Below are 24,934 nucleotides of genomic sequence, written 5' to 3'. Positions count from 1 at the left end.
GACTAGCATGTTGGTGCTTGGCTGAACTAGTGAGGATGAATATTTGCAGTGGACATCCAAACACTTGAAAGCCTTGAAACACTGCATCAGCATTCTCTACATTATGTTATGGCAATAAACTGTCCCTCAGATTTCAGAAGCTTAAAACAACATGAATTTATTTCATGTGCATGTTACGTTTTCATCCTGATTCAGGCCTAACTCTTTACTCTGAGACTCAGGCTGAAGGAGCAACTGGCATCTGAGATATTGCTGGTGTGTATCACAGGGAAGAGGGAGGCAACACCAGGGACAGCTCTTAAAGCTTTGCCCCCAAGTCACTTCCACTTACCTTTGATTGCCCAAGTATGTCACAGGGCAGCCAAACTTTTGCCAAACACCTCAACATTCTGAGTCTCAGTTTCTTTATCTACAAAATGGAAATTGATAAAATACATTATGGTATATTCAAACCATGGAATATCATGTAGCCATTTAAAAAGATAGAGAAATGCCCATGATACAGTGTTATATGAAGAAAGCAAGTTGTAATGTCTGTAGCATGGTTTTATTTTTGCATAAATTTAAAAACCTTGCCCTAGCTGGTTTGGCTCAGTGGATAGAGCATTGGCCTGCAGACTGAAGGGTCTCGGGTTCGATTCCGGTCAAGGGCACATGCCTGGGTTTTGGGCTCAATCCCCAGTAGGGGGTGTGCAGGAGGCAGCCTATCAGTGATTCTCTCTCATCATTGATGTTTCTATCTCTCTTGCCCTCTCCCTTCCTCTCTGAAATCAATCAAGATATATTTTAAAAAATAAAAGAAAATAAAAACCTATCTATGAGTATAGAGAATATTTGTTTGTATGAGAATATTAAAAAAATAGCTAATGCTTATTTAAAAATATTTTTTATTTATTTTTAGAGAGAGAGAAAGGGAGAGGGAGGGAGAGAGATAAACATTGATTGGTGCCTCCTGCACACCCCCTACTGGGGATTGAGCCCACAACCCAGGCCTATGCCCTGACCAGTAATCGAACCAGCAACCTTTTGGTGCATAGGATGATGCCCAACCAACTAAGCCACACCAGCCAGGGCAAAAAAAAGCTAATGTTTAATGAGTGCTTATAGCATATGCCCATTACTGTGCTAAGTGCTTATTATATACATTTGATCATTTAGTCCTTACGAAACCCAGAGAGAGGAGTAGAAAGTTATATATCAAATGGTCATTATCAGCTACCTTACTTGTGGGTGTGTTAGAAAGATTTTATTCACTCTTAAAAATATATGATTTTTGTACATTTTTGCTCATCACAAAAGATGAATTAATCAGCTTTTGTTGTGAAAGAAACCACCACAAAATCTGTGTTATACAATGTTAGGTAAATGCCTAACATTTCCTGTTTATCGGTCTGCAGGCCAGGTGAGGTGGCATAGCCTTCCTAAGGCCCCATTCAGTCTTCTTTCCTCGTCATTGCTCTTCCTCCCCTGCAGTGTTCTAAGCAGTGATGATGGCTTTTCCTGGGAATAGGGCTGAGGGTTAAATTCAGGTCTGCTCCATGCGTCTCACTGTAGAACCCATCCTACAGAAGCAAACTCTTCTGGGATATGTTATTCTCCTGGCAAAGATTGTGTCAAATGGTCACACTCGAGGCTTTTTGAGGCCTAGGCTTCAAACTGGTACATTGTCATTTTTGCCCACATTCTATTAGCTGAAGCCCATCACACTGCCAGGTCCAATGTCAGTGAGCAGGGAGTCATGGGCGTTGTGGAAGGAGGAAGTGACTATTTTCTTTATCGTACTCTACTGCAATAAGCATTCATTGTTAACAGTATAAAGTGAGGAAACAAAAACATGTACCAGGGGTAGTTTAAGTTGTGTTTAATGTATTCCAAAGTCACATTATGCATTTCTTAAAAATACAAACTCCACATCTACAATTATAATGAGCACAGTGATATTCACATGGACATTTAATTAACCAGAGTACCTAGTAGGGCAGGTGGGAGTTTACAGTAGCTTGGCTTATGCTGCCCGTGGTGTGACATTCTAAGCATAATCTAGAGACTGTTTAATGTCTCTCTGTATGCATCACTGCTACTTGTGTGGCCATCTGCAATCCAAGGAACTTAAATCATGAATCACAGACTCTCAGACCTGGAAGGACTTTGGTGCCTGGGGTAGGCAGGTGCTTCCTAAGTTCCATGGATAGCTACTCTTGCCAATTACAGTCATTCTTGACTGGGTGTGTCTCACGTCACTGGAGAATGGGTATAGAAATCAAAATTCCTTCATTTATCCAAGGGGGACAGTGTGCCTCCACCCCCTGCTGTGGCTTTCCTGAGTGATACAGTAAGTTAGTGGCCAAAGATGGGATGGAAACCAGGTGTCTGGAGTGGGCCCAGGACCTTTGACTTTGTTTCTCTGCGTGACACAAATATTAAGCATATGGGTCATTTGGGAATTGTCACTGGGCTCTGACACTTCCATTACCCTTTACAGAAATATATGAAGTCTCCTTCTTCTCCTGCTTTCCCTCTTTTAAGAGAACTCACATACTGCTCAGACCAGCTACGTCTGAGTCCTGCAAAGAAACATTAGACAGCACAGATGCTGAAATAGAGGGTAGCATGTTAAATTCCTTGAACACTGGCCAGGGAATCACCCCTGCTTCAATTTCCTTTCTATTCTTGGTAATTTAGAAAATATCTGCTGATACAACTCATGAGAATCTATTTACAAAAAGAAAATGTTTTATTAAGGAATTTATTTGTTAGGATTAAGAGTCATGTTCTGCAAGTTTCAGTCATTTACCGATCACTTTTTTCCTCTCCATTTTTTAATGTCCACTCTATCCCTAAAATCTATTTACTTAATATTTTTCTTTAAATAGATTCATATTTTTAAAACTTAAAGACATTTTTATAGGAGATGATACATTACTGTTATAGATGGATAACAATATGACTTGCTATAAACATTTAGACAACTGTAAAAGTAAATACACAACCTTTAAAATAAATAGATTTGTCCATGTACCATTTAAGGTTGTTTCTTATTCTACAAGCAGTAGGCATTCCCCACTTATATAATGGAATAGTATGGGCTTTGGCATCAAATCTAAACTCATTCTCTTCTCAGTAGTGTGATTTGGGGAAGTTTCCTTTAAATTGCTCAGTTTCTCATCCATAAAATGGATCAAAGGTTATCTCACTGTGTGTGTGTGTGTGTGTGTGTGTGTGTGTGTGTGTGTTCAAAAGCATCTAGTGTCATTCTATGTCATAATAGGAACTCAAAACACTTACCTTCTTCTTTTCCTTTTTTTTCCCCTCAAAATTAGGCTCATGAACTCTGTTGTCAGAGAGATGAATGATCTGGAGGCACTATTAATTTTCCCCAGAATGACTTATTGATAAATTGCTTGCAGTGTGCTAGGAAACGTGCTAAGTGCTGTGGATACAATGGAGACTGGGTAGATGGACTGGGTAAATGAGTTGAAGACCTGGTTCAAGTCCCATTTCATGTCCTCCAGATAAGTCACTTTATACCTCTGAGTCCAGTTCCCACATCTGAAAATGAGTGTGGTGAACGCCATATATGCCTACTTCAAGGAACATGTGTAAGGAATACCATAATAGCTACCAGCAAAGCCTTTGGTGAACCGATACAGGTGATTCTGCTATAATGGGACGTGTATGTTCCTGAAACACTTTGTGTCCTGCAGACAAAAAGTAAAGTAAAAACGGGACATTTTGCAAAAATAGGGTTGAGGCAGATTATTAAAAACCTCTACAATATTTTGACCACAATGCCAAGATAAAACTTTTTATCCTAATAAAAATAATAAAGCTAAAAGACCTGTTAAAATTTGACTAAGTAAATAAATATACACACCTATACATACTACAGCAAACATAAGACCTTACTTTAAAACTGGCAGAGGTAGCTTGATGAAGGCACAGGGTGGGGGTGAGGCTGCTGAGTTATGGAGCTGAGGGCAAATGCTCAAAGATGGGAGGTGCCATGCAATATGCCCTTACAGGAAAGGACATGTGGGTGAACAGCCAAGCAGGAGGAGGAGGGAGAAAGGGCATCTCACCAGTACCCCTAGTACCGTGTGCCTCTGTTTCAGCCACACTCAGCTGTGTTAGTATTGTTTCCACTCAGTTGCTGCTGCTCGGTGCTATACTAAAACGTTAACATCCTGGGGAAAATCAGTGTGAAATAAAGACACTTGCATGTTATGTTGTTCTCATCCCCCCAGTTACCAGTCTTACTTGTCTTACAGTAACACATATCACAGTATCATGTATTACAGCAAAGCAGTCCACCTGTGCAGATGGAGGGGGGGGGGGGTCTGCAGGCTTTGTGAGCAGAACAAGCAGAGACTCCCAGAGGTAGAATTCATTCAGAGACTAGAGTCTCTCCCTCTGGGCCTTCTGCCTTCCCTTCCAGTGTGATTGTCTACTTCTACTTCCCTTCCTCTCCTCGGTTGCAGGGTTCCTCTTCCTCACTAGCCTGTGAGCTCCTTGAGAGAGGGCTGTCATATTTATCGATGTGCTCTGACAGCCCCCATAGGGGCCCTGGAGCAGAATGGCTGTGTTACGGCTGAGGCTCCTTTTGTAGGCTTAACCTCTGGAGCCAGATCACTGGGATCTAATCTCACGTTCTGTCCTTAACTTGCAAAGAACTTGGCCACATTCCTCTCTAAATCTCCATGTCCTCATCTGTAAAACCGGGCTCATGAAAGAACCTATTTTAGAGGGTTGCTGTGAATATTAATTGAATTGATATGTAAAGTACTTAGAAAGAGTACTGGACACAGTAAGTGTCCAATAAATATTAATTGTAATTACTAGTGTTTTGATTGCAGTATATAGATAATAGGTAAACAAATTAATACAAAATCACAATATACAATAAATGTTATGAGTGAAAAGAACTGGGTAGGAACTATGTTTTCTCTGTGGAGTAGCTAGTAGGATACGGAAGTGTTATCTGACAGGGAGCTGGGAAATGATTGAGCCTACAGACCTAGAAGATCTACACCCTTCTGTTTTTGAAGAACAACAACAGTGGGGACTTTTTAAAAGCGGATGATCAGAAAGAGCCTCTCTGAAGAGGGGCTACAGTATAAAGGATATAAACACTAATACTGGGAGGACAGGGCAGGAGGGGCATTCCAAGCAGAGGGAAGGCAAGAAGGAGAGACCCCCAACCATCAGGTGGGAGGACTTTCCCCTATGGGCTATGCACTTGGCTGATTTTGTTACAAGACCCTTTGTTCCAAGATGGGTAGTTAAAGTGTCATTTTATGGGGAGACCTCTGTTGTGGCTTTTAAGCACTGGAGACTGGACACTGGTACCATCCATAACCTGAGGATTCTAGAACTCCATGTCTTCTCAGGCTATTACTGTGGCCCTTCTACATCGCTGTGTCTGCTGAGCCATTGTTTTATTTCTCACGTTACACTTGAGCAAATTAAAGAATGGTAACACCATGACCAGGCATTTCTAGGTACAGTCTAAATTCACTCCCAGTCTGAGTTTTAATCAGTATATGTTACCAACCACATATAGTGTGGGTGATCTCGGTCACCGCATCTCATTTGCCTAGTCATTCACGAATACTCACTCAACGAATACCGATTGAGCAAGAAGTGTGTGCTAGCATGACAGGAAGAAAGGTCATGTGGGGTTCAGCTTCTCCATCAATAGCTTGGAGGCTTGGGCCAGATTTCTGGTGTTCAACTGCAGTGTTGCCTCTCAGTCTCCATTTTATTAAACAAATTAGAATTGATTTAAGTTTATTCCTTTAACAGCATCAGCCTCACTCCCTGGTATACTGAGAAGCTTTCTCAAGTGGGAGAAAAAACAGTGGAGTGACAGCTAGCAGCTGGGAATTTTATTATTATTACCCAGAACTTAATTTTTCTCTGCCTACATCATTAGAATATGTGAACCTCACTTGCCACAAGGTCTCTGTGGAAAGGGTGGAACAATACTAAACTGGCTGTTGTCCCAGGTCCTTTTAGCTCGACATTCTCTGAGTCCTGTCATCCTTTTTCCTTGTTTCTTTTCATTTAGTACCACTTCATATGCATGTTTCCAAGTATCTATGTAGTTTTCTCTTGTCAATCACTCTCAGGGATTATGCTTTAGTTTGCTTAACAGTTTCCCTGTTGATCCCTCCCTTTTGATCCATTCTCCTTTACAGACCTTTTCAGAGCCTTCATTTGAATGAATCCTGATTATGTGTGTGTGTGTAACTCCTCACACTCAATGTCTTTATTCCCTGGTACCAGTAGGCAGTGAGCGACTATTGGATGAATTAGTGAATTTTAATGATTATCAAGAACCTCACCATAAACACACATACACATACACGCTATAACCTTTAGATTATTTGCCTTCTTTTGCGAGAGTGTAAATTCTTAAAATGGCATTGCTAGGTTCAAAGTTATAGGCAGGTTTCGTGTTTTTATTACCACCTGCCAGATTGCTGTGGCGCTTTTATGTGAACGGTAGTATTACTGATAACACTTGTGGTAATTATTTATAACATTATCTTAAATAATTAATCAAGTCAAAGAGTACTTCCTCTCCTTTTTTTACCCCCATGGGTATCAATATCCTTTTGCATCCCAAACTCTAGCTACTCAGATCAGTGCTGTGTGCCCTGAATTTAGTCAGAGAAAAAGAAATGGCTGCTCCCGCTCTAGGCCCCAGCGGTGTTTGTGTCTCCTTAGACTCTCCTAGGCCCTAGCAAGGTTTGTGTCTTAGACACTCCACTGTTTTGCCAGTTCAGCACCAGCTTGGTTTGGGTTTTCTTCGATGATGCTGATGATAAAGATACAGAGAACTATTTCAACCCTGTGAGGATATTATTAACCCCATTTTATAGATAAGGAAAACTAAGGCTCAGAGAGGTGGCACAGTTTGCCTTTAGTCACACAGCTAGAAATTAGCAAAGACAGGATTTACTTCCCGTGCCATCTGATTCAAAGTCAGTCTCCCTCCACTAAACTACTCTATACCACTCCCCCAGTGGATGTTCAGGGTCAAGAGCCTCCTGGGAGCAGCAGGTCTGTCAAGTTTTGCAGGACTGAGCTGTTTATCATTACAGAGGACACTCATCACTGTGCTAATTACATTAATTGCTGCCCACTCTTTGGCTAGGTGGGTGGCTTAACAACACCTAGCAACATGGTAATGATGCCTGGGCCTGCCTTTCCACCTGAAAACATCTGACTGCTTTTTTTTTTTGTTCTTGTTAATTTACATCTCCTTCCTGTGGTGGCCAAAGATGGTAATTATAGGTTCTGTTGGTTGGACGTTAGCAACTCTCTACCTTATAGGGGAAAGGTCAAGACTCTAAAATCTGCCCTGCCTTGGCACCACCTGTGTGCTTGACACTTTATTTAAGGGCCCTTTTATAATCCTCATGATAGCTCAGAAGTAGATATTATGTTATCCGCCTTTTGTTTATACGGGAACCCAGTCACCTGCTTGGATCATATAGCTAGGAAAGGGTAGATCTCTGGCTGTCACATTTCTCTACACCACAGAGACCGATTCCTTTTGATGTTTGGAATCGAATTACACAGCAGTGGGGGCCCAGTCTGTATTTCCAGAGAAGCAAGGCATCAGGAATCATCAGTGTTTGGAGGAGGTCTCTAGCGCTAAGGGTTGAATATTTGACATTTCAACCTTTCAACTCCCACTGCTTCCCCAGGCTTCTCAAGGAAATGTTAACAGAGGGTTCCAATGGACTTCTTAATAAGTAATTTGAAGACTAGGTCCATGTACTGCTTGGGAATGGACGATGGCTTTGGCAATTCATCATAATTGGGTAAATGACTTACCTTCCCCAGAGACCCAGATGACAGAGCCTAATTTAGGAAACAATTGACTTTGGAATGTTGTGTATGCATACGCTTTATGGGTGTGTCCGTATCTATATGTGGGTGTATATGTCAATAAATGTGTGTGCATGTTTGCAGGAAGTCTTGGCGAATGGGTAGACTTAAATGACTTGATTCCTTTCTCACCTATCTTCTATCTATAAATGAGGTTTAAAAGTATATTTTACTAATGTTGAAAACAACTACATTACATAGTGACACAGGGTAGTGGTTAGGATATTTGCTGCTAAACCATTGATTGATCTTGGCTCTGCCACTTACCAGCTGTTGTGACTTGGGCAAGTCACTTAACCTCTCTAGGCATCAGTTTTCTCATTTCTAAAAATAGGGATAATAACAGTTCTGACCTCATGGGGTTGTTATAAGTCAGGGAAGTTTCAGAGAGCAGGGAGGGTGTCTATATACCTCTTTGCACCGTCCAGAATAAGATTTCGAAAGAGCAGGTTTAGGGCTTAATCCCTCGACTTTGATCCCAGCACTTCCATATTGGCTGTGTGACCTTGGAGGAATTACTTAACTTTTCTGTGCCTCAGATGCCTCATCTATAAAGTAGAGGCTCTTTATTTCTACCTCGAGTGATTGTCATACAATGAAGTGGGTGGTTAGCACATAGGGGGTACCTGTTTCCCTTATTCCCATCCCAGAGTCTTACATTCACTAATTGATTATCTGAGGTCTTGTTTACTACATGAAACATTCTTTTCTCTCTCACTCCACCTTTATTTTCTCCTTCCTAGCCTTATTCTTTCTTTCCCGACCATTCCCTTCACTTTCCTTTCTTTGGTCAGTTTTGATCTGCTATGGCTCAGCCCCTGTGTGCAGGCTCAGCTGCTCCCTGGATTGTTGCAGCAGCCTTCTCACTGGCCTCCTCTTCTCCGTCTGGCTCCCCGTGTTATTCTTCAAACATGGTATTCCTCCACAACCTGATCCAGTCCTTGCTACTTCTCTGTGCCACTCCCTTCAGTGGCTTCTCATCACACTCAGAGCAGAATACTTAAGTGTGTGTGACCTCTCTCTGAAATGGCAAAGAAGAGCCTACACAGACGATCCAGGTGATTCCTGGCCTGGATGGCTCACTGACCAGCTTTTGTCTTACCCAAACCAAGGAGAGGAGTGCTGAGAGGAGAATTCGTGGTCACTTAGGGGCCCACTCCTTTCACCCATGCGCCTTTGGGATCAGCGTTGTTTCATCTGCGACAGTGACGTGCCTGCTGTCACACTTGTACTTTATGCCATGGTTGCAATGTTGTCTAGAATTATCATGGTAGCTTTACCATATGATTCACTTTGCCTGTGGAAAGATGCACATGGATCAGATAACGATCACTCAAGGCTTAAATTTAGCACCACTAGAAAAAAATCGAAAGTTAGAGGTGTGATATCTAATTGTTTCTAGACAATGAAAACAAAAACACAATCTTCCAGCACTGAATCACTCTTTGGCACCTGGCCTCCCCCTCCCCCATCCTCCCTGTCCTTATCCTCCTCCTGCCATAAAGAATACTAGCTTAGTGAACAGAAACAGCCCTGAGAGCCCAGGGTTCCAGTCCCAACACCACCACTTACTCATTGTGACATCTCAGGCAGGTTACCCCACCTCCCTGAGCCTCCGCTGGAACCCTCTGTTAACATTTCCTTGAGAAGGCCCTCTAAAATGGGCCTTAAGAACAGGTACTCAATAATACATGCTGATTGAAAGATGACTAAACTAGACGCCAGGGGTAGAGCAGCTAGCCCACCCTAGAGTGAGCCTGCAGGAGATGCTAATGCCTTCCATGCTCACTGATTGGCGCAGCTGTGGTGTTTTCATAACCTTTCTTTGGCTTTGGTCAATCTTTAGGATAGCCAGTTCAGCTAAAAATGGAGACAAGGCCTTTCCAATTAGTACATCCTATGGCTTTCATGGAGGTCCTACTGTTTGCACAGTGAGGTTGAAGATTCTGGAGCAGGTGGGTAGGCTTGATATCCCACTAGTGAGAGGCACAGTTCCCGCTCATATCACAGTTTCTAGGGCTGCGTAACAAATGCCACATCCTTGGTGGCTTCAAGCAACAGGAATTTATTCTTGCACAGTTCTGATAGCCAAAGAGTGCGAAATTAAAGTGTCAGGCGGGCTGCATTCTCTCTGAAGTCTCTAATGAAGAATCCATTCTTTGCCTCCTCTCTCTTCCGGAGACTCCAAGTGTTTCTTGGCTCATGGTCATTCTGATCTCGGCACCCCTCCTCACAGGGCTTTCCTTCCTGGGCATCTCTTTCCTAAGTCTCCCTCTCCTTTCTGTTATAAGGACACTAGTCATTGGATTTTGGGCCCACCCTAGAGCCAAAATGATCACATCTTAAGACCCCTGACCTAATTATATCTGGGAAGATCCTGTTTCCAAATAGGGTCACAGAGTACTGAAGATGGGGCATATCTTTTGGGGCACACAATTCAGTCCACTACCATGCCCTCCAGAAATTTCAGATTAGGCAAAGGGACAGAGCACACACAACTGAGCAAAGTTCCACGTAAAGAGTAAAACAAACCCTCTGGAAGGTGGGTAGGGGGTCAGTCATTGATTCTCTGATCCAGAAACATTCCTGAGCCTCTGCTGAGCTGTGTGCTGGGAAGCAGAAAGGACATGGCACAGTCCCTGCCTGCAAGGAGTTGACAGACTGGTAGAAGGAGACAGAGAAACAGGCACTTCAGCCCAGTAGAGTAAGGCGTGTGGACGTGGGCCCTGAATCTGTGGGGGTTTAGCAGGTCTGGTTACAACCCTGGAGGAGTGGTGGTCTTACCTGCTGCCTGAAGGATGAGGGAATAGGAGGCAGTCATGTCCCAAAGGAGCAGAGTTCTGGAAAGAAGGAACAGAGGAAAGAAAGCCTGGCCCCTGTGGGTCCTGCACAAACTAGGGGGCAGTGGGCTGGACAGGCAGGCAAGGGTAGGATTGTATAGGTTGCCAGAAGCCATCCAGAGAGCAGGGGAGAGCCACAAAACTATTTTAGGGAGAGGAGTGACATGACATGACCACGTCTGTTTATTAAAAATAAGAATTAGAGAAAGCCTTTAGTGAAAAATGATTTTCCAGTAGATTTTAAACTGCATGTACTATGGTTTTGTGTTTGTTTTTGTTTTTTTAAAGAAGTATAGCATATGTACAAATCATAAGAGGGCAACTTGATAAGAGACCAGTCCAGTGTGTACACCACTTAGACTGTTTTGGTGTATGGATTGTTAGAGTGGAGGCAGAAGAGAGTTTGAAGTGGGTCAATGATTCAGAATTCCTCTTCTTTGTTCTGTGGAGAAATGACCCCCTCAATAGGAAGAACCTGAGATTTGGAGTAGAAAGACTCAGTTTTGAGCCTCATATCCGGTATTTCCCTGCTGTGTGATCACAGGCAAATAACTGCACATTTCTTATCCTCAGTTTTACCATCTATGGAATGGGCTAACAGTATCTGCCTCACCGAGATGGTATGAAGGCAAAACAGGATAAAGCTGGAGGAAGCTCTCTGTGCTATGCAAAAACAGTTGGTAATATGATTCTCAAATTCTAATCTGTCTCAGATCTTTATTTCTTCACTTCACCTTCTTCCTTCTCCAACTGACAGTGTTTCAGATAAACGAAGAGAGGAGGAAGGGATGATTTCTCTTTTCACAGCACATTTTTTGTTTGTTCCCTATTCCAAAATATCTATACCAGCTCTGGAATGTCACACCTATACCCTTCTTTGTCCCTGCTCTTCCTGTTCACTACTGGCCATCTCACACACGCAGGCTCACAGAGGCAGAGGGTGAAGGACAGGGAATTAGGGCCATGGAAAGAGGTTTGAGGGTGGAAATAAATCTGATTCTTCCTTCCCAGCCTTTACCTGGGAACTGCTGTCCCTCAGCTCTGCACTGGGCATTTTGGGTTGTGGGTGGGAGGTGGGGAGAGACACAGAGGGAACATGGCATTAACACTCAGTCTGCTGGCTCATTTATTGAGGCAAAATGAAAGCAGGGCCATGACAGAGCAAAGCCAGCTAAGGTCAAGGTCTTATTGTACAGAGGCAAAAAGCCCCTAAGGAGTTGAGAAGTAGAAGAGACCACTCACTTAATTGGATAAAACCCCATAAAGAAGGTGAGCTTAGTGTGAGACTTTTCCTCTCTTCTCCTATTTCAGATTCTTGGCATTTCTGCAATAATTATCTTTAAGCATCTATAGCTTATCAGACCATTCTATTATGTACATTGTCTTATGTGATCCTTGCAACAAGATCAAAAGCTAAGGATGGATTGTAATTACCACTTTTCAGACGAGGAAACTGAGATTTCCAGTGACTTGCTCCAGGTCATACTGTTATTAAAAGAAGGAAAAGAAGCTTTGAACCCACATTCATCCAGCTCCAAAGCTCCTGCTCTACCGTTTTACTGAATGTACGTGGAAGGGAGCCATGTGTTTATCGGGCTGCATCGCATTGCATGCATTTTTAGTATTTGTGTGCGCATGTCAACAGGCACGTTGACATGCCTGCTGGGTGAGTTGTAACAATTGAGTTTTGAGCGGCTGAGTGCATTTTTGCTGGCAGGGTCTGACTCAAGGAGAACAGGACAGGAAGCATACAAGCCCACTGTGTGGGAGGTGTGAGGGCTGATCTTGAACAACTTATTGGGAAATGTCTCTGTTTAGCCCTACTTCTCTAGGGGAGGCCTTGGGTTTTTCCATGACTATTTCCAAAGTACAATTTATTCTCCATTTTTCCCCCTAAGGAACTAAGACTTGTTTAGCACCCACTATGTGCCAGGCATGGCACTTGGTGCTTTACATCTATCACATCATTTAATTCTGACAAGCCCTGCCAGAGGGGCAGCCAAGGAGACAGATTCAGGAAGGTGGACATTTGCTCAAGTCACTCAGCTGGTGTGGAGCAGGTCTGGGCTCCCGCCCGGTGCAGTGCAAATCACAGGCCACACTGGCATTTTAAAGTTATTGGTAGAACATTTTCTTCTTTTGATAAAGTTGTAAATTATCTCTAATGCATGAAGCAGGATACCTGCATACCAACTTTGCCCCTGCTCTTTTAGTAAATGAAATGCTTTTTCTTTTCATTATTGAGTAGCTGAGCTGCTTGGTTTCAGAGATAAAATCTTCACTCCAGGCAGGGGAGAACACATGGCCACTCTCACCCATTGGCTTTTTTTCTTTTTCTTTTTCTTTTTCCTGGCTTCCTTTTAAGACCTTCCCCTACCATCACCATTGTGTGTGGCTGCTGAGACAGCTCCAGCCATGACAGGAAGGCAGGAACTGTGGCCTGGATGAGCCTGTGGCCAGAGAGACCTGGTATCCATGAAGTCCAGAGAGACCTCTGAGATTGGAAATGGGCTCTAATAGTCTCCTGAAGACCCTTGGTCCCCACTCACCCAGTACCACAACCAGAAGCAGATGTCCTTTGTGTCAGATAAGAACCTTTGGCCTCTGAGACAAGTGTTTGGGCCACCAGTCCCCTTTAAGAGATGATCACAATTTTGAATACCTGAATGGTCTTCATTTTTTTGCACTGGGCAGACAGATAGACCAATCCTTCCAGAAACGGAATGAATAATAAAGATGAAGGTCTTTGCAACCTTAGGACCTGTCTTTTCAAATTTCCTTCAAGGGTCACAGAAGCAGGGAGCAGTGGGGAGAGAGCCCGGGGAGAATGAGCTCTTAGCAGGGGGTGCGGAGGAGAAAGCCTGCGGTTCTGGCTGTGAGACCTTGGTGCACTCAGCTTCACCTCTCTGAGCCCCAGGTTTCCCTTCCCTGCTCCAGGTCACAGATAGTTGCAGAGAGAATTAAATGGGAATATCTTTATGCTTTTATTGCAGGGTTCCAACACAGAGAAGGTGCTTAGGCAAAAGTCAAGAGGCCTGAGTTGTACTTTACACTCTTCCCTGAACTGCTGTCTCTCCTTTCTCTGGGTCTCCCTTTCTGTAAAATGAGGGAATTAGAGTAGGATTTTTTCCTCTATGGTCCCTTGTGACCCTAACATACCATAATTCCTATCTCTCAGTGGAGGGCTGAAAGCAACTTTTTAAGAGATGAATAGATCTTTTAAGATTTAGCCACTCAACAAATATTTAATAAGGGCCTTTCATATGTCAGGCACAGCACTAGGTGATGGGTATAGAGTGACAAACAAAACAGATGTACCCCTGCCCTCATGGAACTTCTAGTCTAGTCTAAACAGCTTGGGAACTTTCTCATCTCAGATAGCTGAAGAATTCCAGGCTCCAAGGGGAACACTGCCAGCTAAAAATGCTATATAGTAGATGTAATAGATGGGCAAACTTGGGTGAACAAATCAATCAGTGCCAGCACTTTATGGAAGGTCTTTGGGTGACCCTAGGGTTGGAGAGCAGTTTCCAGGAGAAGGGAAAGGTTGTGGGAGCTCTGGCCAAGGGTGTATGTAATTGCTAAATAGTTTGTTTGTTGAGACACCTGAGAATGGGCGGGCCTGCCCCTACCTGCCCGGTTCTCAAGGGGGCATTTACTAGGAACCATGACAGCTTCCCATGCACTGTCTTTTCCCTGGAGGAGGAGCCAGTGCGGATGCTTGAACCCAAGGGGAGAAGAGAAGAGAGGCCAGAGAAAAATGCCAGTGTTAGCATGACACTTGGGCCAAGCCCAGAGGACCCTGAGAGGCTGTGGAGTCTTCATCCGTACCCCTTCAAGGGAGACGTAGAGCCCAGTTGGGGTGTAAGGCTACCTAACAGTTGGCCCCATAGCCATGGTCGGAAGGGTGCCTGGGAGGTGGAAAGAACCTGGGCTTAGGAGTTAGAGACTGACTTGGGTTTGAAGGCTGTTGGAATCTGGGGCAAATAACTTACCCTCCTTGAACCAGCTTTCTCTTCTGTTAAATAGACATCACAACATTGGCCTTTCTAAGATGTCATGCGGTTTCAAGCACCCAAAATAAGTACCTGGAACTAACTATAGACTTGATGATTGGCATTGATAAGTATTATATCATCAGGACCCAGATCCTGTTTCTGTGCAATATTGAAAGAGCTAGGAATAATTGATGATAAAACTTACAAGGAGATTGTATGACCTTCAATGCAAGTGAAATAGTGAAACAAGACTGAGTTATTAAACAGTTATTAATGTCTATTATGAGCCACACTATTCTTGGTTCTAAGGACACAGGAATGGAACATAGTCCCTGTCCCTAAGAAGCTCACCATCTATAGGGGCACATCTTTACACAGAAACTTATGGGGTGTACACGGCTTTGCTCTATCTGAGTAGAGAGAGAAGGCTTCCTGGAGGAGGAGACATCTAAAGCTGAGAGCTGAAGGATGAAGACTACTTAAGCAAGTGAAATTAGACAAGGGCCCTAACCGGTTTGGCTCAGTGGATGGAGCATCGGCCTGCGGGCTGAGGGGTCCCAGGTTCGATTCCGGTCAAGGGCATGTACCTTGGTTTGCGGGCACATCCCCAGTGGGAGGTGTGCAGGAGGCAGCTGATCGATGTTTCTCTCTCGTCGATGTTTCTGGCTCTCTATCCCTCTCCCTTCCTCTCTGTATAAAATCAATAAAATATATTAAAAAAAAAAGTAGGCAAGGAAGTAAGGAAGGAGCTGGGAAGGAAATTGCAGAGAAGGAACTGCATGTGCAAAGGCCAGGAGGTCAGTGGGCACAGTAGATGTGATCATGTGGCCAGCTGAGTATGCCTTTCCTCAGTGTGAACTTGGTATAAAGGCAGCAGGAGTCCAAGGAGAGATTTTTAAGCAAGGAAGGTGGAGTAACATCATCAAATTTGCATTTTAGGAAGAATACTCAGGGTTATAAGTGCATGTGTCAAATTATATTGGAGAACTATTGGGATAAGTTGATTCTTTCCTCTTCCTGCTCCTCTTTCTCCTCCTCCTGCCCACATATGATGGCTCACATAAGATGGAATAACCCACATGAGCATGCCTGGTGTAGTGTCTAGCACATAGTAGGTGTAAAGTTAGCATACATCCATTCCCCTTTTAAATATAGTCCTTGAAAGAAAAATCCTCTAGCATGAAGTGCAAGTTGGGGCAAAATAGTTGAGGGTGTGGCTGTTTGTATTTTCTGGCTGCTGTTCAGGTATAGCCGACAAGATTTAGGTCAAAGGAAGTTCCCCAGACAGTTCAGTCCCAACCAGTCATCTAGGGCTTCAGGGAGGGCAGGTGAAGGTCATAATATCTTCCCTATTTCAAGAGGTCACTCCTCCACAGGGTCCTGGTCTTGAAAACTTACAAGACATGGACAATCCTGTTAATTTGTCGGAGTCAGCTTTCTCACCTGTAACATGGGGATGAAGTTACCTGTGCTGCCAACCACACAGGGGATGTCATGAGGATTAGAAGAGTGTGAACCACAACAAAAGAATACAATAGATTCCATTCATTAATGCCCACCTTGTGCCAGGACTTGTTCTGTGAAGCAGGTATTATCATCATCCCTCTTTTATAGATAAAGAAACGGAAGTTCAGAGAAATGATGTGAATAAACGGGGCGCAGAGTAATTGGCTGTAGCTAGAGCCCTGGCCTCTAACCACTGCACTATGACACGACTACACTATGACCCGCTTTCCCTTGAAAACCACCAACTGCTGCCCTGAGTTCTTAGCACAATGCAGGTGTTCCAGAAATTTGTGCGGAAAGGTGGACGAGAAAAGAGAAGGGGTAGTATCTGAAGTCAGAAAGTCTATCCTAATGCTGCCTGACCCCACCCGTCAACCAGCATAGGGTCTTTTCCCAGATGCACTCCTGGAAATGAACCCTTGCCCCCTATTAAAATGACCTGTTACCTATCTGACTTCTCATTAGGCTGGCACTGGTGAGGGCAGGGACTGTGTCTGGGTTATGGGTTTGTCCCCAGGGCCTAGTTCAGTACCTGGCACTCAATAAATATTTGTGAATAAATCTCTTCTGTTGTTTGCCTGCATTTTCTGCCCAAACTTTCCTCTTGGCCAAGAGATCTAAAGCAAAGGAGCTGAGACTTCTGTGACAGGCCTCTGAAAGTTGTTGGGCACATGCTGATGGTGAGCCAGTGAGAGGTCAGTGGGCAAGCCCTGGGCCAAGCCTGACACTCTCCCCCCATACCCCACACTGCTGGTTGGACCTGGGAGACTGGGATGGTCCATCCCACTCTGCCCACCATCTCCATGGGACCTGATGCTGGTGGTCTGAGCTCGTGTTACATGAGGAACCCTAGGGGTTTGCCGAGTGGGTCACAAACCCTAGGTATGTGACCCACTGCATGTGCCAGGTGGCTTGAGTTGGCCTCACTTGGCTCATGGCTGGTCAACAAATCACATGAGAACCAGAACAATCCTTAGGCACATTGAGCAACCTTAGGCACAGGAGCCGGGCCAGGGAAAGTGAAGAAACCTGTTCAGGGCCTTGCGGGGTGGGCGTGGGTGAGGCCCTGCCAGGAAGGGGGCAGCTGAACCAGTTTCCATTGCTCCCAGACCGGATGCAGCCTCCTAACTTGTGACTGGGGCAGAGGCAGGAGAAATGGGTGCCCTGGGCGCACCCCTGTGCCCTCCAGGGCAATGATAGGACTAGGGGCTCTAGGTCAGCAGTCACTGGGTGTGTGACTTCCGGCTGCTAAATCAGGCAAGAGGGCTTCGCAGCAGTGAATCAGCTGACAGGTTGAACCGTAAGAGACTTTGGACTTCCAGTGAGCAGGTGGAGGACAATTCAGTAAGGGGCGGTGCCCAGAAACAGCTGGGTAATCGACCTGCTTCCAACGTCACAACCTGAGTGTTGTGCCTTACCCCGTGCCTTCCCAGGGCAGGGCCTTTGGATGGGAAGAGCCTGGGAAAGACTGTCCTTTTGAGTCCCAGCTGTTCCACTTACAGCCTTTTGTGTTCTTGGGCCAGTGACTTCGCCTATCTGAGCCAAAGTTTCCCCAGATGAATATGGGAATAGCTACCTAAAAGAATGGTATGAAAAGTCAATGAAATAGATCAGTGTCTAGCTGCTAGCATATAGCAGGTGCTCATAAAAAGGGGCTCCCTTTCCCTTCTTGGTTTAGGACCCAGATCTCACTCCAGGTCCTGAAGTCATGCCCCTCAGCGACTCTAGGAAGGTGGGATCTGGGTGACAGGAGGCCACCATTTGAGCCTCTATTTGCCAGACTATCAATGAGAGGGCACAGGGCATTTGGGAGGATTCCGAAGGCCGCCTTTGGTTCGAGTTTTGTGATCCTAGGAAAGCAGTTCAATGCATTCTTTCATTCAGGTATTTTATTTATTCAGATTCCTATCAGGTGCTGGCTGCCTTTTACTAGTACTGCCTCCCCCAGCGACGTTCCGGCCCACCAGCGTTTAGTCCATACAAGGCAAGCTCCACTGGCTGCTTTTTGTTTAAATAAAGCCCACGGCCTTCCGCCTGCAAGTCGCCGCGGGTCCCGCCTGCCCAGGCGGCCCTTGGGGGAGACAGGAACCGGTGCCCCCGCTGTGGTGCAGGCCTCCAAGAGTCTGGGAACCAGCCACACCCAGCTCTCCCGCAGGTGCGGGGATTTGGGGCCAAAAGTAGGAGTAGAGGGAGGAAATCCAGGCTTAGACCTGCAGTGTTCCCACCCATTAGCACCCTCATCCATTGATCACCCAGCACCAGGCAGGCCCATTATTCCAAATACTCTCAGCAACCCTGCAAGGAGTATTCTCCCCATTTTATAGACGGGAGACTGAGGCTCACCGAGTTTAAATCGCTTGACCAAGAAGGTCCTGCGGGTTAAAAAGAACAAAAGTGTGTGTGTGTGTGTGGGGAGGGGGGCAGAATGAGAAATTCCAATCGAAACTGACTGGTTGGAAAACCCAGTTTTTCCCCACCCCACCTGCCATCAGTGAGATTGTAAAAGTCTTAATGGGGAAGAAACCCCCCACAAAAACCAACAGCAACCCCACAACGAATCAGAGAACAGGCCAGTGGGAAAGAAAGGACCTTGCAGAGCCTCTGTGGCTTCTCCAACAGGTGGGGTAGGGAGAGGGCGATTAAGCCACAGATTACTTTCCCTGAAAGTTTACTCCTTTGTAAATTAAAAAGTATAGATTGTTAGTAAAACACATGATGATGGAGAAGAGTATAAAACTCCCAGAACTGTTTTAGCTGAAAATAGGAGACTTCAAAGAAATTTCAGGCATTTCCACACCTTCACCTTCGCTGGGTTGTGAACGCCCTTTACACAGCTGGACGAACTGAGTCCCAGCCTGAGTCCCCAACCAGAGCCAGAGGCAGAGCAGGAGAACCGAGAGAATTCCAGACTTCCGTCTGCACAGCTGTCTGCTGGGGGCAGGGGCAGTGTTTGCAAATGCTTTCCTCGGACATCTACTGCAGATCTTTGTCACTCAGCCAACCAAGTCGGGGAGATTCTGAGTAATCGCAGGCTAGCAGCCTGGCTGGGGAAAGCGAAAGGGACTCGCAGGCATCGGCTGGGGAGGGCGACTGGTGGAGAGCCCAGGCCCCAAGCAGGCGGGGGTGTGGGGGGGTGGGGAGGTGGTGGGGGGAGGGGGGTCCCCCGCCGGGTTCCTGTTCGAGCACCGGATGCATCCCGCCCGGCAACTCTCTCCCAATCTTCCACCGCAGCCTTAGAGTGCCGCGGACCACGCCCTAGCTCTCGGCCCACCCCGCTAGAACCTTCCAGGCCTAAGTAACCTGGGTCCCAATCCTCAGCCCCGCAGGGGACTCATTTGGACTGCTGGCCCAACCTCTCAGCCTCAGGCACTGGGACCTTGCTTGTGGGGACAGTCAGGTGGTCAGGCCTAAGCTGAAATCCTACCCTGATACTTGCTGACTGTAAGGCCTTGAGAAAAGTATTTAACCTCTCTCACTCTCAGTTTCTGCATCTGTAAAATGGGGGTTGGCAACACTTACCTCATGTAATTGCTGTGAGAAGTAAATGTGTGCCTATCTGTAAAGGCCTAATTTACAAAACCCATTAAATGCTGTTTGCTATTGTTGTTAGGCGGGCCAGGGTAGGAATCTCAGGCCAATTAAGAACTGGGTGACCTGTGCAGGTGCACTTTCTTAAGTCCCCCCCACCTGGAAAAGGGAGCCTCCTTACACTTCAGGTGTCAGGGTGGAGGAGAGGAACAGGAGCTCCAGCACCTGGCAAGTCCACAATTGTTATGTTTGCAGCTCTCTTTATTTGCCAGCATTGTCTTAAGCACTTGGCACTCATTGCTCATTTAATTCTACAATTACAGTGTGAAGAAGACATTACTGTTATCCCGTGTCACAAGTAGGAAACCTAGGCACAGAGAGGTTAAGTGATTTGTCTGTAGCCCCGCAGCCACTACATAGGATTTGCATCCATAACACTTGGCTTCATACTCCATGTTCCTAACCCCTGGGCAATGCACCAGACACCATGCTTAGGCCATGGGGACGCAGCCAGAGGAACAGCACAGTCACCTCCTTCACAAAGGGCAGGGTCTCCTTTCTCAGGTTATTGACCTTCCTTCACATATGCTTAAGCAATGCATGCACTTTCTAATATTTCATACGCATGATGTGTGCACCTTGGACACAGGTGGTATTCAACATTATTAGTTTCCCTCTCCCTGTATTTTTTGGGGGTCCAGTTGCAAGTACCTGCACGGAGTGTGGATGGTGGATGTTCTCGGTGTTAGAGCAGTGGTGTCTAGTAGGTGCTCTATTAACCTGAATTCCTCTTTCCCTGTACTTAGTGATCTTCCAGTTAAATACACAGAAACAGCATACACTTAAGGTTTACATCTTTTAATAATAAGAATTGCTTCTGCCTTGGACAATTACTGCCTGTGCTGTGGGGTTCCCAGAACTGAGGGTAAGTTTACTGCATTTATCACTTAATCATTTCCAAAACAGGGTATTACTATGACATCTTTAGACAAAGGTGCCGGATTCTCCCTCTCCTACTTTCCCTCTTTGGGGTCCCTGTGACAACTCTTGCTGTAAACGGCTAAAGCTATTAAATTTAGAATATAGATCTTCCTGTGATGCAAGTGTAAGTTGTCATTATATTCATTGCTTAAATGTTATGATTATTTCAAGCTTAGCTTTTGCATTTAAAGCCTTGAGTTAAATGTGGAAGAAGTAAGAGAGAAAAAAAGCATAACAGTTGGAAATGAAAATGGGCACTAGGTAGGTTTCCAGAGTAATAAAAAAAACAGCTTTAATTTTAAAAAATTTTAAGCCTGGTCTGGTTCCAGGCAGCATACCCTAAGTGCCCATCGTTCATTGTGGCTGTATTCTAAGGGTCAAAACCACCTTTAGACAACTCAGTGAAGTTAGTAGATGACATAGTATTAAATTGAGAGTTTCTTTCTCTAAAGGAGGTAGCCTGTGGAAAGCATTCAGCACATGGTAGGGGAAGCTATTATGATTAGGGATTGGGATGCAGTTGGAAACGTCACCGGACATTTATTGAGCACCAACTATGTGCCAGTTGTTGCAAGTTTATTATTTCAAACCTCACAATAAGCCTGAGAGGAAAACATCATGTTACAGAAGAGGAAGTTGACATTCCAAGAAGTTCATTCTCTTGCTTGTCTCACTGGAGAATAAGGGGCAGATTCTGCATTGGAATCAAGTTCAGTGTCTGAACCACTGCACTGCACTGCTTTTTCCTGTTTGTCCAACTGTCAGTCACCTTAGAACTGGAGGCTGGAATTAGAGAGGACTTTAAGAATTGCCTCAGCCAGGGTTTCTCTGCCTCTTCTGTAATCCAGGTTTCACTAGATAAACACAGAACCTCACACTCTTTGAATGAGTTTTAAATTAAAACTAATTTAAATATGACTCAAAAGCAAAGGCACAAAGTTTTCAGCATTTTGTTTATTCAAAAATGAGCCTCCTCAAAGCTTCTGGTTCAGGCACCTCACTCCACCACTGCAGCGGAGAGCTGCTGATCTGGGGCACTACCCTGGGCATTTATAACCCAAAAGTTGAGTCCAGACAGGGTGACTTGCTATGGACATGGTCAGAACTTGAACTCAGGTCTGTGTGACTGCAAATGCAGTCTTTTGTCTAACCCCCATGCTTACCTCTCACCACAACCTGACTTAGGGTTCACACTTCAGCTTGACTTTATCACTGTAGTTGCAGAAGGTGTCATCCTTCTAGGCCTTTGCTCAGACTCTCCCTCTGTTTGAATGCCCTCACTGCCCTTTGCCCTTTTTGCCCGTTCATCCAAGGTCAGCTGAAATGCAGCTCCCTCAGGGAAGTTTTCTAGACTCCCACCTATATCCCAATGAAGGGGGCTGATTCCTCTTTCCTGCCTGAATGTGTAGAAGTATCTCCTGGCAGTTGTTAACACAAATGTTGTTTACAAGTCTCTCTCTCTCACTATGACCATCCTGGTGTCCCACTACTAAAATTGTAGTGGTTGGGTTGGATCATATCTCTCTATTTTTTCAGTGAAGTGCCTGGCATGTAGCATGTGTCTGGCATATAGCAAGTGCTTGGCATATAGCAAGCACTCAGCAAATGTGCATGAAATAAACATATGCACACACACATACACATTGAATGTCACCATCCGGTTATTTTATTTTAATAGTTTTAAGTCTTCACCCAGGCTGCAAGCTTTCATAGAAAGCTGTCTGTCTTCTGTTGAAGCAATTGGGAGCTACTGCAGGTTTTTGAGGTAGAGAGTTCCATGTTGCACAGGTAACAGAGAGACTTGCTCATGGGATTGAAGCTATAGATCTCCCAGTTTCCAACCCTTTGCCTTTGTAATCTTTCCCTGGAAATGTTTTATTTTATAAATAAGAGGCTGGGATGGAGACGTTTTTCATTCATTCTTTGTTTATTCAAAAAATATTGCCTACTACCCCCCAGGTGCTATTTTGGGCACCATGGATATAGCAGGGAGTAAGGCACACAAAATATCTTCTCATGGCATTTACATTCTCCTGGGGTAGAAAGACCATTATAAAGTAAATAATAAATATATCAGTTCAGATGATAATAAATATGAAGAAAGATCAAGAACACAAGACAGATGGAGTGGGAAATGGGCAGATTATTTTATTTTTTATTGATTGCCGAGAGAGGAAGGGAGAGGGAGATAGGGATAGGAACATCAATGACAAGAGAGAATCATTGATCAGCTGCCTTCTGCACACCCCCTACTGGGGGTCGAGTTGCAACCTTGGCATGTGCCATGACCTCCTGGTTCATAGATTGACGCTCAACCACAGAGCCAGACCAGCTGGGCAGGCAGATTATTTTAGATGGCGAGGTCCAGAAAGGCTCTTTGAAGAAGTGATGGTTGACAGAGCTGTGAACGCAGTGAGGGAGGGAGCCAGGTGACGATCTGTGGGAAGTGCATTACAAGTAGAGGGAGCAGCAGGTGCAAAGGCCCAGGTGGAAAGAACTGGGCTCATTAGAGGAACAACAAAATGGCTGACGTAACAGCATGAACGGTGGGGTAGGTTCTGGGTTGTTCCCAATGGCAGCTCCTGGGATCAGATAAGATTGGCCAAGGCAGCTTGTTTTGAGTGCGACCTAGTTATTGAATGAATGAATGAATGAATGGAGCATGGCTTACCAGCCAGGAAGTTGGAGTGAACACCTTGGTCAGATTTTTATAGCTTTTAGTCAGCAACAAATGAAAGTTTTTTTGGAAGCAAAATATAAGAACAATATGATCTTTAAAATGAGTTTAAATGATCAAAATAGAACAAAGTCAGAGTGATATTCTGAGTATAAAATAGGTGGCATTTTGGTGTTAATTCCATAAAGAGGAATCTGTCAAATTCATCCCAAGGTTGTTTTAACTGAAATGTAGAAGTTACTTGCACTGTAATTTTGGAGTAGCACTAACATACTACCTGCAGAGGGTAGGTAGCTTTCACTTAATCCTGCTAAGGTACTTGGGAGTATGGGTTACAACTCAGAGTTATGCCTTCCCAAGGCTAGGATACTATATAGCACCTGATGGTTCTCCTGAGAGTAGCTGCTGACACTGGCCATTGAAGGCACACCAGAGCCCTTACTAAAATGTCCACTTTTTCATCTGTAAAATGGAGGTAATACCTCTCCTGTCAAATTCGCAGGGATTCAATGAGACAGTGGATGAAGAAGCATCTTGTGAATTGTAAAGTGCCAATAGAAAAATAAGGAATTACTGTTTTCTTCTTCCTCATCTTTTTTGTCATCTGTATTTCCTGGTCACTGAGAAGACCTCAGAGTGGAGGTCTTACCCCCTCTTCATCAGGGTGCTATAGTGCCCAGAGGACAGGCTCTTTGAGTCAGAGAGGCTTCTCCTGAAATCACTGCTCTACTGGTTACCAGCTGCTGTGTGACCCTGGGCGAATCACTTAACCTCTCTGAGTCTCTTCTAAGGACTCAAGTGAGTGAGATTCACCTCAGAGGTGTTTGTGGTAAGACTCAAGCAGGAGAACATGTACATCTGTCCAGAATTGAATCTGGTATAAGTTCAGTCAGGGCTGAACACTTCTCTTGCCAACCTCCTCCCCGACCTGGATCTTCAATGAGATGGCCCTAGTTGGGGGTTCGCCTGGCTTATTTCTACACATGCCAAGCTGAATTATGGTGAATTGCATGAGTTCCTTTCTTCATTAGATTGAACTCCTTGAGGAGAGGAAGTGTGTCTTGCAGTTCTCACCCCTGGTATGGAGTGTGCTGTTGTAGGCACTGGGGAAAGAGAACTGGGCTCAGAGGTCTGGGTTCAAATTGTCCTCTACCATTTCCTTGTGGTAGGGTCCTGGATAAATCATTTAACTATTTTTTAGATACAGTTTCTTCATGTGATAAATAGCTGAATAGAGATGCATATATTTAGAGGTTGTTGGGAAGATTGGATATAATGCATGCAAAATGGCCAGCATGGTACTAGGCACATATGAACCTTAATAAGTAACTGTTGACTGACAGCTCTGCCCAGCATTAGATTCTATCATTGATAGAGTGGCCTTTTCCTGACAGAAGTGATTGGGAAATGTTCACAGGAGTGGGTTTGCCACTTGCCCATATGCCATTTGCCCTGCAGAGGAAAAGTATTTTATCCCTGACATTGTTCAAAATGACTTGCACATG

At 44.8% G+C, this 24,934-nt stretch overlaps 1 long non-coding RNA gene across 1 annotated transcript in view; it reads left to right on the top strand.

The window, feature by feature from the left end:
* LOC132231013 (uncharacterized) overlaps positions 1-24,934 on the top strand; it is a 131,748-nt gene that overhangs the window by 9,498 nt on the left and 97,316 nt on the right. The gene's annotated exons all lie outside the window — the stretch shown is intronic.

The sequence above is a fragment of the Myotis daubentonii genome, chromosome 3 (assembly GCF_963259705.1).
Source record: "Myotis daubentonii chromosome 3, mMyoDau2.1, whole genome shotgun sequence".
NCBI classification, from domain to species: Eukaryota; Metazoa; Chordata; class Mammalia; order Chiroptera; family Vespertilionidae; genus Myotis; species Myotis daubentonii.
Note: the sequence above shows the minus strand (reverse complement) of the source record. Positions and strands in the feature narration are given on the sequence as shown.